The sequence below is a fragment of the Cnephaeus nilssonii genome (genome assembly GCF_951640355.1).
Source record: "Cnephaeus nilssonii genome assembly, chromosome: 5".
NCBI classification, from domain to species: Eukaryota; Metazoa; Chordata; class Mammalia; order Chiroptera; family Vespertilionidae; genus Cnephaeus; species Cnephaeus nilssonii.
The window spans coordinates 105,468,621-105,488,066 of record NC_137076.1 but is presented as its reverse complement, the minus strand read 5'-3'; positions in this window follow the sequence as shown (position 1 = coordinate 105,488,066).

Genomic DNA, 19,446 nt, shown 5'->3' with positions numbered 1-19,446 from the left:
TTTCCTCCAAAAAATGGGACCCAGGTATCACATAGTCCACTTACAAAGCCCCTTGGGAACCAGATGACTTGTGTCAATTTTTGTCCAAGGCCCTATATGGAGCCTGGTGGCAGAGGTGCTTGGACAGGGAGTCCCCAAGGAGCTTAAGATAGGCCCTTGTCACAGCCTCATCAAGGGGGCCCTGGACGATCTCGTGCAGGTCCCCATCCTCGGTCTCATTCCAGTATCTGTGAAATGGAAGCAAGTAACTGTCCTCTCTACTGGGAGGGTTTGCTGAGGGAAGGAGCCCAGAGCAAGCCCTGGGGTTGCAGAGTTGACTCTGAAGCCGTGTGACCTGAGGCAAGTTCCTTCAGCAGCTTGAGCCCAAGCATCTTCGTCTGTATGAGCTCATGGTAGTCCTGTGTCCAGGCGGGGGTGCAGGAGGCGCTCCACAAGCGTTTGGACACTGAGAGGAGAGAGGGCGCTGTCAACTATAATATCCTACCAGGTGCCAGGTGCTCTCACCAGCACAATCTCACTGTTACCACGTCCCCGCTATACAGATGAGTAAACTGAGGCTCCGAGAGGCAGTTGCTTGCACCGCCGGGGGCAGAGCCGGGCGTTGAGCCCCTGTCCTTACCCCGGATCCAGTTGCTTCCCTGAGGAATGTGGAGGCTGATTCGATATCCAGCCTCATCCCTGAAGGCTGGCTAAGAGGGCACTGCTCCTGAGGGCTCCCCAGGGCTCCTGGTCTGGGTTGGGACCCGCCTCAGTTCCCCACAGCTCCCTAGGCCCTCTGTCCATCACCGCACCTACTCCTGGAATTGTAACTGTCTATGCGTCTTTCTTCCTCCACTGGACTGCGGGTCAAGCCTGGTGCGCCTCAGAGCGCCTGGCCCCTGACAGGCTGGTGGGAGTGAGCATGGGGCTCAAGAAATACAGACACATGTATGGTAAAGAGGGAGCTCAGGCGTCACCCCCAGTTCTGCCCACTGGACCTTGAGCACGGTCCTACACCTCCCTGAGCCTCAGTTTCCTCATCTGTGAAATGGGAATAGTAGTACCTTCTCGCCATGCTGTTGTCAAGAAGTAGTGCACTAAGAGTAGCGAATGTTATCTGGAGACTTAGTCATTCCCTTTATGTCTTCCAACAGTCTTTTAAGGCAGACACTAGAATCGTGCGTTTTCCAGATAAGAGACAGGCTGAGAGAAGAGAATTGATTTGCACAGCTGGAACTTACCACATGCCTGGTGGGAACTCGATAAGCGGCGTGTGTAATAATAATAAATGTTCATAAAATAACTGAGTGGGCTGTTCCTGACCACCCTCCTCCCTGCCCCTTGTTAAATACCACGCCTGGCCAGGCCGTGCCCCGGGCAGGCTGCAGGGCTCTGACGGGCTGGGGAGGAGGGCTGGCGTGGCGCCTGCAAGAGAGGGGGTGTGGGGCAGAACAGAGGCCTTGCCCAGCCGGCTTGGAGAAGTGACTGGGCTCAAACACTCTCATGTTGTGAACTTGAGAAATCACTGCGCCCCCTCCACCACCCCCAAAATTTCATTGCATCTTCCTCTTGGCAGTAACCTCTTCCTTCTGCAGGAAGAGCCGGAGCAGCCGCCAGCATCGCTGGGACATCTATCGTGTGCGCTCCTATCGAGGAAGGGAGGGCTGAGAGGCGCAGCGTGGCGTGGCTTGGGGCCAAACATCCTCTCTGAGGACGGGGGCAGTTGCCATCCTGTTTTGAGGGGTGAAGTGTCAGTAAGAGGCCCTGGCACCCAGCAGGTGCTCACAAACCCTTTCTCCCTCTTCTTCCCATTGCCCTTCCTTCCGAGGCATTTCCTGAGAGCCCGTCAGGGGCCCAATGGAGCAGGGAGATCAGGCGTTCCTCGGGAGCCTGGAAGACCTGTGGTGTTTGTAGGGGTTGGATACTCATGTCAGTGCTGAATCCAATATGAGGTCACCCCTCCCAGGCTCCGTGTCCTTGTCTTGGCATTCTAATAGGTCCCTCACCTGGGAGTGCACTGTTCTGGCCACCCCCAGCCTGGATGTCCCGGGTGAGAGACCCCTGGGAGAGGAGTGGGTGCCTGGCCTGGCTCCATGACCCGCGTGACCCCTCCATCTGCCTCCTTGGTCCCCTGGATGAGGATCTCTTGGGATTCAAGGAAAGGAGCGGGTCTGAGGAGGGGGACTCTTTGTACATCTTCCTCCCCAGGCCTGGCTGAGGTCTTGCATGTAGCCGGGGTGAGGTTGGGTACACTGGGGATTCTGGAACCTTGCTATCTAGCAAGAGAATGATTTGCCAGCGAAGTGGTCAGCTCCCTGTCGCTGAAGGCATTTAAGTAGATACTCAGGACCACCAGGCAGAGGCATGCTAGGGCACCAGGAATCTCCAGGACCCTTCCTGGTCCTCTGTGCCTGGGGGATATAACAGATGACTTGATTGCTCCTCTGTTGGGAGCGACCATGACCTTGCAAAAGGGACACCAGGGTGAGAAGCCCTGAGCTGACCGCCGGAGTCCTGTCAAGGATAGGACAGCAACCCTTGGTGGAGAGCCAATCACGCTGCTCTTTCCCTGGCAGCTGTTGACTCTCCTGCAGCTTAGCATCTGGTTCTGACGGGTTCATGGGCGGGCATGTGCTAGCACCTGCAGGGGGCCAGGGGGCAGCTCATCACCTAAGGGTGGAAGGACGGGGAAGGGCAAGGGGTCCGTGGGGAGGTACCTGGGTGGGGTGGCCACCGGGAGAGGTTGGGGTCCTATGGGAAGCATTTCAGGCAGGACCAGGTGAGCTGGGAGTATGGAGACTCAGGACGACTACTCGGAAAGGTGGATGGGGAAGACTGGGGAGTCGGGGAGGCACTGCAGGCAGCCCCTCAACCTGAGACCAAAGGCTGGATTGGCCCACACTCCTTTGGTTGCCACTGCTAGAGGTGGGATTGAGCCCCAAAGGGATCTTCTTGTTGTTCACGTAACTGAGAAGCCCGTGTTGGCTTGAGGTATAGCTAGATCCAGACCCTCCAACCCTGTCCTCATCTCTCTCATTATCCAAGTCTGCTTTCCCCATGGATGGTCTCAGGGGGGTTCCCCAAAGATGGCCACCCGCAGCTCTTCTGCCCAGTAGCTCCAGAGTCAGTGTCAAGTAAGCTCTCGGCACCCTGGGCCCAGCCCTGAACAGCACGGAAGGTTCTGGTGGATCTCAGCTACATTGGATTGTGTCATGGACCTTTGCTGGTCCTGGTCACCCAGCCTCCCTGCCCCCTTCACTGGGGGACTTGCGCTCTGCGTGGGGTTGTCCTGGGGCTGTCCATAAAGGTCTCGTGTTCTCCAGGCCAGGCCAGGGGGTGGCCTTACTCCAGAGGTTTCTCATCATAGGCAGAGACCAGCAGAGGTCATTCCTCACCTCTTGCCATTCATCATGGTGGCAAGCTGGCAGAGAGCAGAAGGGCGCTCCGCTCTGGGCCCCCAAAGCTGCTCCCGAATTCGCCAGCACAGCCCTCCCTCTTGCCCTTCGTTTCTGTGAGCTACTGACACCTTCCAGTGGACCCACCTCAGGGTTCAGGGCGCATAGCCATGGACCCCTGATGTCTCACATAGCACCCCTAAGGTTGGTGGGTGACAAAGGATTTCCCAATATCTTTCTCAGAGCCACACCCTGCACATTAATTGAGCACCAGCTGTGTGCCAGCCCCCGTGCTCGGCACGGGTCCAGAGAGGCCTCAGTCTCGGCGCAGCCTGGAGGACTCACAGCCTGTGGTCAGGGGAAAGAGGAGGCTCAGGGGCAGGGACCAGTGTTGTTGCTCTGCCGGGCCTTGCAATCTCCCAACTGCTAATTCAATTGGCGCCCAGAAAGGTTTGCTCCTGTGTCCTCTCATTTCTCTTAAAAAAAAAAAAATCAATGAACTGCTCATCATGTCTTTAATAGAGACAAAACCAGAGCTTTTTATAACCTTGTTATGGGTTTGGCATTTTCATCATTTCCCCCCAAAGCTAGAGTCGGGTTAATGTGTCATCATGTGGGAATCAGACAGTGGACAGAGACAATTGGTTAATTAGGAATTAACCAATAATCAGCGTGCTCTCGGCAGTTTCCCGCGTCCAGAGACTCCCTCGGGCGTCACAGCAGCCCTGCTGGTGAGAAGACGGTGGCTCAGAGACGGGAAGGAACTTGCCTGCATTCACACAGCCGGGATGGAAGTGGTGGAGCGGGGGTTTGATCCTGCATCTGCCTGACTCCCCAGCCCTGGCTTTCTTCTGTGAAACACAGGGAGCTGGGCGGTGGGGCTGGGAGGAGATGCCTTCTGCAGGGAGAGGCTTAGTGAGGGCTGGGCAGTCCCTTGCCAGTGGAGGAGTGTCCATGTGTCTGCACTGCCCCCTGGTGGCCTCCCTGTGCCTGGTCTCCAGGTGTGGGAGTGGGGAGCTGGGAACTGCAGGCCGGTTGGTAGCTGTGGCGGGGCTGGAGGAGACTGCCGGGGTGGAGCAGCCCCTGCTTTGGAGCTTTCAGCCGTTGGACCTTCCAGCCGGACCTTCCAGCCGTCTGTAGCCCATGGTCCTGTGGCTGCTTTCTTCTTGGGAAAATGTTCACGTGTTAACTTATTCAGCACGTCTCCCAAGACACCCGTGCGCCCCAGGCCAAAATGCTGATGACTCAGCACAGGGCTTGCCCGAGGGAGCCTCCGGCCTGAAGGTAGACACCCACCGAGCAGGGAGATGTGGGCGCTGTGAGGCCACGTCTAGGGCATCCTGGGAGCCCTAACCAGGCAGGGATGGGGAGTGGTGGGAGGGGCCAAGGAAGGGCTGGTCCAGAAAGGTAAAGGGGGTGGTGAGTGTCGGAGGGGAGCTGGGACAGTTGGGCAGAAGGGCAGGTCTGCCGTGAAGCTGATGGTCCAAAGCTCAGGGCCCTTGCTTCCCAGGGCTCTGTGCTCCGTGTGCAGTCATCATTTTGTGGTCTTTCCTTCGGGCGACCCACCCCAAATTGTGTAAGCTGCTAGGGCTCCAACCTGGCTCAGCCCCCACAAAGGAGGAGCCATGGGGGGGGGGCGCTGGGGGGGAATGACAGAGGTAGAGAGGCAGGTTGGCCCGCTGAGAAGTGTGGTTTCTATCCTGAGGGCAGTGCGGCCGCATTAAAGGTTTTGCCCAGGAGAGTGGCCGCTTGCTCCTGAGTTAGAAAATTGTCTATAGAACAAGGAGTTCTTCCAGGGGAACCCCCAGACCCCGGCAGAGGGACCCCTGCCATGGTCCCCATGCTTTGGAAGACCCTGCCCTGGCCCTCCAGCAAGGAGTCCATGGGCCCAGGACCATGTGCCCACCTGGAGTCACCCCAACTCCCTTCCCATCACACCCTGGGGATTAGGACCTGATTCCAGAGTCTGGGCAAGCCTCGCCCCAGCTCCAGCCTTCCGGGGGTCCACACCGAGTGTGTGCATGGCCAGGCTCAAGGACAGCTAGTTTGGGGTGTGGAGAGGGAGTTGGAGGATGTAATGGGGGCAGCCGGCAGCTGAGGCTGCTGTCAGGTAGGGGAGGGCGGCCGCCGTGGGGGTCTCCCTTCCTTGACTTTCATTCTCTCCGCAGTGATTGATGAGACCTGCTGTGCCGGGTGCTGGGCTCCCCCAGGGCCGGGCCGGGCCGGGCTTCCTGGGCCACCGGTGCTCTGCAGGCCTGGGTACCGTGGCAGGAAGTACCAGGAACAGTTCCTGCAGGCAGGCTGTGGAACACAGCTCTGGGGCTGCACACAGGCAGGAGGGTGTTCTGAGAGGAGACAGAGCCCCAGCGCCGATCTAAACTGGTGTAGAGACACATGGGGGAGGAAAGGGCAGGGGAGAGGGCCAAGACCGGATGCCGGCGCAAGGTGCCCACTGCTCATATTTCTTAGTGTTTGGTGTGTAGCACAGGAGTATGTCAGAGTCCAGAGCTGGGCAGAAATGCAAGGGAGAGGTCACTCTCAGGCTGGGAGCCTTAACTGGGTGGGGAAGGCGGGGGCTGTCTCTAACCATCTGGTCTCTGGGACACGGGCCAGATCTGTTCCCTCAAGAAGGGGATTCCCACCGTGTCTGCAGCCCCCAGGAGGCAGCAGGAGGCTCCCCAAAGGCAGGGAGAAGGCGCTTCTCTGGCCCAGCCTGGTAATTAGACCCTTCAATTGCAATTACTTTTGCAATTAGCTCAGCTGGTAATTGGAACTGGAGGTGGTAATTTCTGTCCTTCACAGACGCTCCCTCTGGATTGGGCTTCGCGCATCTGTCCAGGGTGCAGGGTGGTGCCCTGGGGAGGCTGAGCTCTTGGGCCAAGTGATGCACGCACAGCCCTGGGCTTGGCTCACGGTGAAGCATTTGGGTTCTGTGCAGCCTTAGGGTGGGACATTTGGGGCGTGGCAAGGGGTGCTTTGTGCTCTCCCCTTGAGTGTGGCCTGGCCTAGTGACTTGCTTCTAACCAATAGAATATGACAAGGGTGATGGGTGTCGCTTTCACAATAGGGTACAAAGAATGGTGACTGGTTTGCTAGTGGACTCTCTGGCTTACACGCTTTGATGGAGTCAACTGCCAGGTGGGGGAGGCCCACATGGCAAGGAGGAGCCTGCGAGGAGCAGAACGCTGCCCACAAGCCATTCCCTCCCTCGTCGAGCATTCAGATGAGACCATGGATCTGGACCGCAGCCTCCTGAGACTGCGAAGCAGAAAAGCCAGCTAAGGGATCCTGGCTTCCCGCCCCTCGGTACTGTCAGATAGATCATGTGTGTTTAGGCCAGTGGTTGGCAAACTGCGGCTCGCGAGCCACATGTGGCTCTTTGGCCCCTTGAGTGTGGCTCTTCCACAAAATACCACGTGCGGGCGCACACGTACAGTGCGATTGAAACTTCGTGGCCCATGCACAGAGGTCGGTTTTCGGCTCTCAAAAGAAATTTCAATCGCCGTACTGTTGATATTTGGCTCTGTTGACTAGTGAGTTTGCCAACCACTGGTTTAGGCTGTTGAAGCTGCTAAGTGGTGGGGAAATTCCTTATATACCAGTAGGTAACCCGTACACAGACAAACTACTAAATTACATCTGTTCTACCCATTGACCTCGACAAAGCATATGTTAAAAACTACCTGGAATACAAGGTTCAAACCTGTAATCTTTGGACTCCTTCGAGTTCTGCACCAGAGCATGTGGGAAGGAGAGGGGGAACGTGCATGGGGCCACCCCTGCCCTCCCTACACGTTTCCTTCTTCCCCGGGATCCATCCCATGCATCCCAGGCCTTGTACATGCCCAAGGGTTCAAACGCCAGACACATCCCTCCCTTGCAAATCGCCACCCCTGGGCGCAGCCGTGCGCACATCATCAGCACGGTCTGCTCCTGTGAGGTTGGATCTGGGGGAAAGGTCCCCGCTGGCCTGGAATTGGGCTTTCGCATCATCGGGCCAAGGAAATCCCGGGTCCTAAGTGGAGTTTACAAGGGAGGGTGGACTCCTAGTGGGCACTTCCTCTTGGCCCTGTGGACTCCTGACGCTGCGAGGTACCGCTGTGGGGCCAGGGCAGGACTCTCCAAGGCCCAGGAACCACAGTGGGGCCCCTTGCTTGGGCCTGAGGGTGGTCCTGGGAGAGCCCTTGTTCCAACCTTCTCAGATGGCTGAGCCCCACCCCCCAGGGATATGCCTGAACGAAAAAGCAACCCCGGAGAGCCAGGAAGGTTACAGGCGATTAAATAATACCGCCCAGGGTTCACGGGGGCCCACGCTGGGCCAAGTGCTTGCCAGACCCTGGCAACCAAGGGTTTGGAGGACACAGCCCCTGCCTTCCCAGTCCGTAGAGGAAGGCATACCGCAAAGCAGACATGGTTCTCTCCAAGCAGCCGGGTTCCCGAAACCCCGTACACAGCAGAGTTTTCGGTTCAACAGGCCCTCAATTCAATTAGAATTCACTGAGTACCTATTACTTGCCAGAAGCTGGATTTTAAGCAGGAAGGGATATATTAGCTCAGGGGTTGTTAGGGAGCTTACAGATTCGTGGCCGAGCTGTGTGGCCGGGATCTGTGGCTGCGGCCGCCCACCAGGCCGATGCACGGCTGCCTGAGACATACCAGCGCTTTCTGCCCGGAGCTCATTTTTAAATCAAAGGTGCTTGCTACCTTAGATGGGGCAGATCTGGTCACATGTCTGCACCCAGGGGCAAGGAGGCTCAGGAATGCAGATGTTTGCACTTCACATGGGGCTCCAGGAGGAAGCCAGGAGAGAGGGGAGGGGCGGGGAGCACTCCCTGATGTAGGCAGCCATGATGGACAGCTGCCTGCCATGCAGTGAGCACGCGGGACAACGAGGTTAGCAGGACTAGCGCCAGCAGTCAGCTCAGCAGTGTGCGGAAGTCAAGTACATTTTCTTCTAATGACATGTCACTTTGGTTTTTGGGGACCACTGGTTTGAGGAAGAAGGATGGATCTGATCTTGCCAAATACAGGGTTTTCAGTCCCTTCCGATTTTTTGCAAGTCACGTTCTATTTAATGGGGGTTAAATATTTAAACAGCCCCACGGACGCTCGTGCTATGGGAGATGTTGCAATTTATAACTTCCAGCTCGGGCTTCCTTTGCTTCTCGCTGGCTTGTCACCCTCCCCTTGTCTAGGTTTTGCCTGCGTTTTACAAAAAGAAAAAGAAGAAGTTGATTCCAGAATATAAAAAGGCTTCAAAATCAAAACCAATCACTATTTATATTTAAAAATATTCTGCAAGCAGTAATATGCCAGCTGGGGAGCTGCAAAGAGTTCAACACCAATAGACGCACTTAGGTGGGGTCTGCAACGTAATATGCTGGGGTGGCCTACATCTCCCCAGGTTAGCATACCTGCACAGGAAGGACCTCAGCGAACATCAAGCCATGTTTTCTTAAAAACCTGGAAACCTTTACTCTCTTTTTTTTTGGTGACATGTGAAGTAGTTATTGACTTTAAAATTATGGGACTTTTTAGAGCAAACGTTTACCAGGCACTCAATAGGCATTGGACGCCTTAGATGCATTATCTCCTTCCATCCTGACGTGATCCTTACACTAATGGCCAGGCCCATTTTACAGATGGGGAAACTGAGGCACAAATGAATAAGTAACAGGCCCCAAAGTTCCCTTAGAAGCTGAACTATAGCTAGAATTCTGATCTTAGGGTTTTGAGGCCAAGAGGGGTTAGAGTCTTTCTTAGTAAATACCTTGAGGCCCACAGTTTATGTATTTGCTTTCTTCTTCTATTTTGAGTCAAAGTAGAACTTGGCTTTGTGTACAGTGATATGGGCCTGACGACAGTTTCAGAGAAGTGAGGAGCCTTAATGCCCACCCTGTGTCTGGAAGAGTGATTCTGGTTTGGTTCAGAGTTTCTTGTGCTTGAAACAGGTGATGCTTTTATACTTCACTTGCTGTCTATGGTGGACCACAATGGATACTTCTAGATTATTTAGATCTTTAAAAAAATAATCTGTGACCTTGTTAACATGCAGATTTGAAATCCCCACGGGGCCCCTTCTTTTTTGCCCCGAAGGGTTACCATGGATACCAACCAGTGAATGATTACCTGGAAGGTGCTCAGAACCAGGACGTCCTTAGTATTTCTTAGTGCCAGGTCCTCACAGCCTGCAGTAAGGATTCAGTGAAGCCACACCAGGGGGATGACTGTGGTCATCCGGCGGTAGAAGGAGACTCCTATTGGTACATTTCCCGTGAAGTCGGGTGGGTTGGGCAAAAAGTGAGGTGGTCTCTTGTTGCTCCGACGGGCAGCTAACTTGCCTCAAAGCCCCAGACCACCCCAGTGGCCCTGACACATGGCGAGGGACCGCAGAGCGATGGAGCAGTCTCTGGGCGATATGGGAAGTCGGGGCGGGCGTGGATTGTGCCTGTCCTCCCCCACCAGGTCCTCGGGAGCCCAGGTGAGTTTGGCAGGTGGACCCGGGTTTCTGTAAGCTACAATCACCCTCTTCTCAGAAACAGGGCACATGGGACCACTGCCCCTCCAAGAGCATGTCCCAAGAGCTCCGTTCATTTCCATCTCACGCTCAGTGAGACTGACACACAGAATATCCCTCCTCCTTTTGTCTTGAAGGATTCCCCGCATCAGTTGAGACCTCTGAGAAGGTCCCATATTGAAAATAACTTTAAAGTCATCGTGAGCTATGGTTGACAAGTTATACTTGGTAGGCATGCAAAAGATTGTATTTTGTAGACATTTATCTAAGCATGTATTCATTTTTTTTTTAATTTACACGTTTCTTTTTATGTTTTGGAGGCTCTGAATTTTTTTCCCAGGTCCCAAGTGTCTTTGCAGGGCTTGGGAAAGCTGCGCTCCTGGAGTCTGGTGGATCGAACAGCCCTGCCAGCCGGGGGCTTCCTTGCCCACTGGCTGTGTTAGAAACTCGGGATTTTGTCAAAGCATACTTTGTAAAAGACTGAGCACTTGAGTCATACACATATATGGTCAACACCTGACAGAGATTAACTTAACCCATTCGTGGGGGAACAAGCAGGATGGCAGCGTGTCTGAGAGTCTTGAAATAAGATCGCTCAGTTACACACAAACTGGCCAGTGTCCTACAGGGACAATAAACGGAAACTTCGGTGTCATCTGTCCTACGGAACAGAAGTCATTTGCATTTCTTCTTGACCAAAAGAAAATCATTCACAACTTACCAGTTTTCTACACCTTCACATGTAACTTTGCAGAGTCTGGTCCCTAGTCAATAGGAAATAGGAAATCGGAGAAGGGGAGGGTCCCTGAGAGAATCAAACAGTCTTGGCCAGGTCACAACCCCATATGACACCCAGATGTCATGCTGTCACCCTTTAGCCTTATTCCCAAGTTTTGGATACATTTTCTTAACCATAGGAAAGGGCTCCAGGGAGCAAGTCCTTGCCGGGGTCAGGGCTGGACCTAGGCACGTGGGTGCCCAGGCCGGTGAATAGTTCAGCACCCCTTCAGATCTGCGTCTTTCAGCCTCTGTTCAACATGTATTCGGTAGGATCAGGGGAAAACGGATTTGTCTGTTAATAACAAACTAGATACAGAAAGAAATTCACTTACGCCTTCATTCCCGGCCCCAGTGGAGTCAGTGTCTGAAAATACTCAGCCAAACATTTCCCATTTTATGGTGGCGGCCGCTCCTTCCTCCGGTTGCCTTTGGGGCATCTCCAAGTCCAACAGCTCATTGGAAGGCCTGGTCGAAAGCTTTAATTCGCATTTTATGGGTGAGCAGCAGGAACAACAGGGTTTCTGAATTTCAGCAAATGCCACTGTGGACTCCGAGCTTACTCTGACTGCACGTGAATATGGCAAAATGTCGAACTACAGGCGAACCCACGGAGACGGAAAGATCCGTGGTTGTCAGGGGCTGAGGGCGTGGCTGCCAGTGAGGATGAGGTTTCTCTTTGGGATGATGGAAATGTTCTGGAATTAGACAGTGGTGATGCTTGCACAGTTTTGTGAATATACTAACAAGTACTGAGTTGTCTACTTTTAAAAGGTAGATTTTAGGGTATATGAGTTATATCTCAATTAAGAAAAAAAACAGAAAAAGGGTTAGCACAACATGAGATTTTTTAAAATCCCATAAGAGGGTGCCATTTACTTGGTTGCAAGCGTAGTGGTCTGTGCGCATTTTGCCAGAAGAGTGGTTCTGGAGACCTGAGTTAACATGTTTGTGGTTTATCTCTACAATGTCTCGGGGCTCCACATCCTGGCTGGCTGCCTCACGCTATACATTGGCCTGGGCTGGGCCTGTCTTTAGGGATGTGTTTCAGTGGAGAACTTTTCTTGAGGAGTAACCATGAAGAAAAGCCGCCTCAAATAATTGTGTCTCTATGTATCCATCAGATGCTCTTATCAATCATTTATTTTACTCCTCACTGCAGCCTACAAGGTAGATTTTATTAACCCCGTGTAAAAAAAAATGACATCTGAGGCCTCGAGGTCTCCTGAGAGCTGGACAAGGTTGGTTTGATCCCACGGATTCCCCGCCCTCGGGGAAGTCTGCAGCCTTTCCTGAAACTGGGCACCTGCCTCCTCCTCTAGGGCCCCTTCCATTGTGTTCCATGTCAACCCAGATGTGAAACTCCACCCCTTCCCACATCCCCCCCAAAAGCCACTCCTACAAAATACCCATGAGTCCAGTGGACTCTGCTGGAGGCCTTTTGATAGGAGGAGAGGTGGAGAGGGTTTACATCACATCAGAGCACACAGTATAAAACGAACGTCAGGCATTCCCTTTTCCTCAGAGTGTCGTTTTGGGATTGTGCATGGTCTGTCCCCATCTTAGAGGCTCTCCTCTCCTTCCTCTCTTCCCCTCCCTCCTCCTCACCGTCTGCCACCCCAGATGCTGTGTCTCAGGAGCTCCACATTGTTCTCCTGCCATTATGCAGATAAGAGCACTTTCCGATTCCTCCAGGTGCTCCACGGAACAAAGGGGCCCAGTTAACCATAAAGACCCTCTTCTGGGAAAGGAGTTGAGGTTGTAAATAGCATAAAGAAAAATGTGCTCAGAGTACCACTGTCATGAGGATGAGAAAACAAGTGCTGGGGCAGGCTGGTCTGTCACTCACAGCGCCCTGTCTGGCTCAGCCCCTGGAGCAGAGCACACTGGGTCCCTGGGAAAAGAGCTGGGAGTAAACTCAGGATGAGCTCTGTGCCTGCAGCTCTCTGGGACACTGGGCGTCCAGAGCAGCCCTGATTTGGTCTCACATCCTGGACTGAGCTCAGGATGGGAGAGATCTCCCAGGCTTGGGAACAGCGTAGCCTGCCAGGGCTTGGCATTTGGGAGGCTCAGGACTGACAACACTCGAAATGCACCGGCATTCAGAGTAGGATGTGTACGTCTCACGGCTGGAACCTCTGTCCACCCGGGAGCAGGGAGAGAGAACGTGGCTTAGATCAGGCAGGGCCGGGAACGTCAGGCCAGGGAGCCCAGGCTCTATCCACGGGTGATGGGAGCCACACAGGTGTTTAAGCCGAAGAGAGCTCAGACCTTCGTTTTAGCTGTGACTGGTTGACGTTTATTGAGTGTCTCAGTGTACCGGCACTTTTATTGCATTGTTCTAATCACCTTACAGGCACCATCTCCTGAGTCCTCCAACAGCCCTGTGAGATGCTGTAGTTACCCCCATTTTATGGGTGAGGAAACCGGTGTGCGAGGAGGGAAAGTAACTTGTGCACACAGCTGGATTTCAAAGCCAGGCAGACACCATGTTACACTCACACTGGGGTGCCTTTGGGGGCTCAGTGTGGTGGCCAGACATATTCAGGGAGGAGAGAATGGGGACTGGAAAGCTATTAGGGGCTCAAGAAAGCCACAGCAACTCCTGACCCAGGGCGCCGCCAGTAGGTGGTGGTGGTGGAGGTAGGCACACTGAAGACCCTTTCTGAGGAGCGGGAGGCTCTTTGAATCTCTTAAGTACCACAGGGAAACTGTGATGAAGACAAAGCGATTCCCGTCCTCTCTGTGCTTTTTCTCCTTTGCCTCTCCTACCCTCCCCACCCTGCCCGGAGGGATAGGGGAGCAGGGAGGGCTGGGAGTGTAGGGGGTGGGGGCATCCTCAGTGGTGCCTTCTCTGGGTGGGAGGCCACATGCCACATCCCCACTCTTTCCTCCAAGGGCTGCCCCAGGTGACAGGGCACTTCTGTGTCTGAGGCCAGAACCGGCAGCCTTCTGGTCTCATGTGGCCTGTGGATAGGCTTGGTTTTGTCTGTGCAGTGGCTTAAAATTTTTTTTGCCAACTTTTCAAAGATCTACCTACCTACCTACCTACCTACCTACCAACCAACCTACCTGTCTAACCATCCATCTATTCATCCATATATTTGAACACTTCTACAGCATCAGTGAGGTGCCTGACCTTTCTGAGAGCTCTACGAGTGTCAACTCATCCCATGTTGCCAATAGAAACCCAGATTTATGGCTTCTCCTAAAAAGGGGGGATCCAGCCCCACACCCCCACGAAGCAATATCACAGTGCCTTGCAGCCTCCTCTGGCCGGGTGGCACTCAGAGGGTGGGTCATTAGCCCGGTAGGGGCAAAGGACAGCAGCAGGGACAAGCCGCCATCTGCCTTGTTCTGTTGACGCATGCCAGTGAACTTCCTGTGGCCCCGAACGCGTCTGAATCTGGGATGCGTGCGATGTGTCCTGTGACAGAGGACACACCCAGGAGGACGTGATGGGCTGTTCTCGGAAGCAGGGCAGGGACAGATTTGTGGGCCAAATGAAGGGTTACTGTCACGTGCCGAGGTTCGTGGATGTTTGTTACACAGCACTGCCGTGGCCAGTGTTAGCTGGCACAGCCTCTCCCCAACTGTGAGCCTTGGGCAGGGCTGGCTTCCTGCACAGAGACCTCCAGGAGGATGGCATGGCTTGGTGGAGCTCATGGAATGCCTGGGGTGAGCCCAAGCAGGGTTCTGAGAGTTTCTTCTACCTCAGCGTCCTGCCCCACGCTCACTGGAGGCAGGCCACCTCTCAAAGGAATATTCTAGTCTCTAGGCCCGCAGTGGTTCTCAACCTTTTTAATGCCGCGACCCTTTAATACAGTTCCTCATGTTGTGGTGACCCCCAACCATAAAATTATTTTCATTGCTACTTCATAACTGTAATTTTGCTACTGTTATGAATCGTAACGTAAATATCTGTGTTTTCTGATGGTCTTAGGCGACCCTGCTAGTGGTTCTCAACCTGTGGGTCACGACAGGGGATGAAAGAAGAGTCTAGGGCCGTGGTCAGCAAACTGCAGCTCGTGAGCCACATGCAGCTCTTTGGCCCCTTGAGTGTGGCTCTTCCCCAAAATACCACGGCCTGGGCGAGTCTATGTTGAAGAAGTGGCGTTAGAAGAAGTTTAAGTTGGAAAAATTTGGCTCTCCAAAGAAATGTCAATCGTTGTCCTGTTGATATTTGGCTCTGTTGACTAGTGAGTTTGCCGACCACAGGTCTAGGGGATGGAAGCAGCCACAGGCAGAAAAACACAAGTGGGCTGATGGGGCTGGAGGGAGCCAGTCCCCAGCCTCCGGTGCTGTCAGTGGGAGCTTGAACCAGTGCCTCTCCGGAGGGCCACCCAGCAACAGCTATACCCGACATCCAGAATTACACTGTAGGCATGCTAACCACACATGCCTACATGCACACGCACACACATGCATCCCACCACCACCACCACCAAAATCCACTTGCACGTGTACACAAGGAAGCATTGTCATATGATCAGCATTGAAACAGCTAAAAATTAGAAATGGCTTATAATCTCTAAATGTGCGTGGCCGGGGGGACAGCTAACGGACTGTGTGGTGCTGAGACCACAGGACACCCTCTGTGGCCACAGCTGACGCAGGGGGCCTTCAGGTGCCAACGTGCTTGAACCTGGGAGAGGAGCTTTGAGGTCAGTGTTTTAGAGGCCGAGTAGCGTTCATGTTGACAACCAAAGAAAACGGGGCCAATCCCGTTCAGCAGGCTGCGGAGCGTGGCTGCCTCCGGGAAGACCCGAGGGGAACAGACGGGGAGAGGGTGACGAGGAGCCGTGGCTTCCTCCCCGTGTCACCGTTTTGAAGAGAGGCTGTGTCTCCATGTCGCTTAATCCTTAAAAATTAATTTCATAACAAGAAGGAGCACAAAGACAGGAGTTTGGAGACCAGCGATGCTGGGTTCGAACCCTGGCTATGCCACTTGGTTTTTGTTTTTTTACTTTGAGGGCTTTGTGTCCCTATTCAGGCTCCTGTTGGGGGGGGGGGGTGCAAACCACTACCTGGCAGGGGTGCCCAGAGGAGGAGACTACGTTCACCCCGCCTCTGCCCCCGTGGAGGGGCAGACAGAATGTCTGGGTGCAGCCAGGGGCGCCTACATGTAAATGTCAGTTGAAAGCGAAGGGCGGGTTGATCTGGGAGTGCACGTCCCTCTGGGGCCCCATTTCCTGCCAGGCCCAGCGGGCGCAAGAGCCTGGCAGTGCCCCAGGCAGTGAGGCCGCGGTCCAGCCAGGCCAGTCCTGGCTTACACAGTGGCATCTCGGGGCGTGAGAAGCATGTTGTGCTGTGTGACCCCAAACGGGGAGGTCAGGGACGTGGCACCAACATTTTCAGGGACCTCCAAAATAATGAATGATGAGCCCCATAGGGCTGCTGGCGGGGGCAGGGGCCTCCTCCCAGTCACCCTGTGGCTGTTAGTGACCGAGGAAGGTTCCTGAATATTCACTGAAATGACTGGAATTCTGATGGGATTTGGGAATTCTGGTGGGAGAGGTGTGTCCTCGCTATCATTTCCTGCTTGGGTGACCTGGAAAGAGCTCCCTCAAAGGACAATGAAGGTGGTAAACCTTCCTCCCCAGGACCAGATGGGTGGGCTAAGTGAAGGTGAGCTGCAGCCACGTAGCTGAGATGGGGTTCCAAATGGGTCCCCTCCATCCGGGCTACTGGGCACCCCCGCCACCCACCACGCTTCTACCCTGAGCTTAGACACAGACCGGCTCCCTCTGGGCTAGGAGCATCTCCCGTTCGAAGCGCATGGCTGCTGTGGCCCGCGCCCCCCACCCTCCACACGCTGCTCCTGGCTCCCGACCTCCGCGGCTCCCGCACTGGCCCCCATGCCCGTCCTTCCCTGACTCCCTGGGAATGTTCAGGTACAAGCCCGCTGTCTGGAGGGCAGGGCGGTCGGTTCCTTGGGCTCCCAGCACAGAGGTCAAGGCATGCAGCAGAGTTGGGAGTTGCTGACCCTCCCCTGCAGGGGGCTGCTCACACTCACTCCGCCTCTGCCCTCTACTTCCCAGTCCATTCCCCAAACTGGAGTCTGAATGACCTTTTCAGAACACAGACCTCAGCGTTTTAGCCCTCCGGATGGAGCCCGTGCTCATGGGAGGAGCCTGCTTTCCGGCTGCGGCTCCCTGTGGCGGCCCCTCTCCTGCCCTGCCCCTGCCCCTCCCCGCACCGTCCCCTTAGCCTACTTAGCAGTAATGGTTTGCTTCTCTTCCACTTCCCACCGGTGCAATCTACAACGGCTGGAACAGGACTCTGGAATTGTAGTTCCCCGGCTTCCCGTCGTGGCTGGGTGCCCAAGAAGTGCTCCGTATTCATTGCACCCAGGGTTCCACTTCAGGGGACGCGGAACTGCTTAGCATCATCTACTGACTCCATCAATCTGCTGCTGCCCTTCCCAGGCCTCCCCTCCCACGGCGCTCTCTTCCCTCCTCAAACACATTAGAACTCGGGGAGACCAGCTCCTGTAAGCTTTCCCTGTGGCGCTCACAGTCTCCCCACACCCGCCTCCCCGCTCTGTCCCCCCACCTCCCGTGCAAATCCATCGCTGTGTGTCTTTAGCGTCCCTTCCACCCCAGGGGACCCTGCTCGTGTGGCTATCAAACTGTGACCTTGACTCTGGTCAGCTCCCGCCCTGCATTTTCCAGGCCCGTCCCTGCTGCCTTGGGGATGCGGTCCTTGCACAGAATCCATGCATTTTCCTTGACCTGATTTCTTCCCTGCACCTCACCACCTGCTCCCCACGGCAGGCCTCTTTGACGGACAGGTTTTCCACTTTAAAGCTGCCTCTCTCTCCCGCTTAACAAAGGCACCTCTGAAGCCGACACCTTCAGCGATAGCCCCTCCCACAGACACGGAGCGCCCCCACGCTCCTGGCTCACCAGGTGAGCAGCACGGAGGCCGGATTCTTCCGGCCAGCCCCTCTCTCGTTTCTGACGTGGTGTTTTAAGATGAAACCTGGTTTCCTGAGAACTCCTTCACTTTTTAGGGCAATTTCCAAGGTATCCTTTACTCCAGCATTTGATCATAACTCCTTTTCTAAATCCAGATGCACCGGAAGATGAAGTCTGGGGAGTATAGAAATAAAACTGCAAGGAAGTTAAGAAATAAAACTGCAAGGCAGCATCCATTTCAATAGCTCTATTGGAACACGGTGGGAACACAGATTGTGGATTTGGGGGCCGCCGCAGATGTTCCTCCTCCAGGCAGCCTGCGCCCCACTTCTGCAGCCAGCAGAGGCACCGAGGGGCCTCCAGAAGGGTGGGGCAGCTGAGGTGGCAGGTGGCGTGTGGACACCTTGCCCTCAGCCTGACCAGCTGTATCTGTGATGAGCCAGACCAGCCTTATGCCTCCAACTCTTTGGCCATGACTTAGAGACCCCCCCTGCCTTAGACTCCGGGGAAAACTTCCAAGGAAGGGATTCTGGGGTTCCCAGAAGGAATCAGGCTAAGAGACTGGATAACTGTGGCCATCGGGGAAAATCATGCCTTCTGGTGCACTGGTGGGCGGATAAGCTGCTTAAAGCTCCTACTATGTGCCCAACAGTCTTCTAGGGTCTAGACATACAGTGGCCAACAGACACAGGCAGCCCTGGGTGGGGCTCAGTGGCCAGGAACCAGGAGGTCACAGTTGGATTCCCAAACAGGGCACATGTTCAGGTTGTGGGCTCAATCCCCAACAGGGGGCGTGTAGAAGGCAGCTGGTCAATGATGGTCTCTCATCACTGATGTTTCTATCTCTCTCTCCCTCTCCCTTCCTCTCTGAAATCAATAAAAACATTAAAACAACAACAACAAAAACAGACACAGGAGAACCCGTGACCGCCTGAGCGAACAGGGGCCAGAAATCACGGACAGCCATGTATCGCAACATGCCAGTGGCTTCCTAGGACAGCGCCGGGGTGTGCGTCAGCCTGGCCTGTAGGGAGGGTCGGGGAAGACTGCCTCCAGAAGTGCTTTAGCTGAGAGTGTGGCCGAAAGGCCAGGAAGAGCATTTCAAGTTGTGGAAACGGCTGTGCATGGACCGAAAGGTGGGCCATGCGATAGACCAGTGGTCGGCAAACTCATTAGTCAATAGAGCGGCAAACCGCGGCTCACCGACCACTGCGATAGACAGTTGCATTTGCGCTGTGGCTGTGGGTGGGGCGTGGGCTGGAGGGAGGCGAGTGGGGAATGCTGAGGGCGGTCCAGAGCCATCTCATGGTCCTGACGCAGGGGACGGCAGTGGGATGGAGCGATGACCGGGCATGTGGAGAGAATGCCAGGACTGACCCTCAGCCTTCGAAGTCTGAGAAGGGGAACCCCGGGAGAGGAGCAGGGGCTGGGAGAAAGGTCAAGGGTAGTTTGGACATGCTCAGGGTGAGGTGCCTTCAGAACAGCCAGGGGAGGCGCTGTGGAGGCAGCAGTGGGAACGCTGCCAGGAGTCTGGGCTCCAGGTACAGATCTGCTCAGGGATGAGTCTCTGCGTAAGGTCAGTCTCCAGGGTGTAGACGAGGCCACAGAAGCAGAGAAATCTCCGTGAGAGGAGGAGGCTCGGGGAGCAGCCACACTGATGGCCGGGAGGGGACAGGGAGCTGCAGGGGGGACTGAAAGGCATGGTGGGCAGGGAGGGGAGACCAGGACGGGGTCTTGGAACGAGGGGAAGAGTGGGCTCAGGGGGGCAGTGGTCAGCGAGGAGAGTCCATGGACACCCCCACCTCCTTGCGGCTGTCAGCACCCTAGACACAGGACAGGGCGCTTACCTCCTAGGACA